The sequence below is a fragment of the Bubalus kerabau genome, chromosome 19 (genome assembly GCF_029407905.1).
Source record: "Bubalus kerabau isolate K-KA32 ecotype Philippines breed swamp buffalo chromosome 19, PCC_UOA_SB_1v2, whole genome shotgun sequence".
Lineage (NCBI taxonomy): Eukaryota > Metazoa > Chordata > Mammalia > Artiodactyla > Bovidae > Bubalus > Bubalus kerabau.
Window position 1 is genome coordinate 62,609,308 of NC_073642.1, and position 662 is coordinate 62,609,969.

A 662-nucleotide genomic window follows, 5' to 3' on the forward strand; every position below is an offset into this window, starting at 1 on the left:
ATGACCCAGAAGCTCCAGGTCACAGTCAGTGGCAGGAAAAAGAAATGCATCCACTTCATGATATTTCAAAATAGCGTGATTGGGGGTGAAGGGTACCTATGCTGAGCTTTCATTTCATGTTATACCCTCGAGTTTTAAAAATGATTTTGATATTAAAATAATCCAGCTACAGAACATTTTTATATTTTTTGGAAACAGTTGTGGATGACTTTGCTTACTGTTGTGAAGAGTTGAGTTAAATGCATCCTGAGATATTTTCAAGGTCATGTCTGTTCTTCCAGTTAACTTGTAGGCTTCTTGGAGAGGCCATGGGCATAAGTAGTATGGTGGCTTTCCTTTATCACCTTGGCCGGTAGGGAGCTCACAGTTACATGTTGTCATTTATGAAAGGAGCTTCCTGGCATAGTAGTTTTGCTTAAAGGCAGAATTTTTATCTTCTCTTAACTTTCATCCTAGTTCATGTGTTTACTTTTCTTACAAACAGCTTCAAATTCTTTTGAAAGTTAAATATATATATTTTTATATTTAGAAGTAAATGTTAACTATATATAATATATGGGTACATGCATATTTATACAGCTATTACATACACATACATCAGAACAGTTGCTCAGTCGTGTCCAACTCTTTGTGACCCCATGAATCGCAGCACGCCAGGCCTC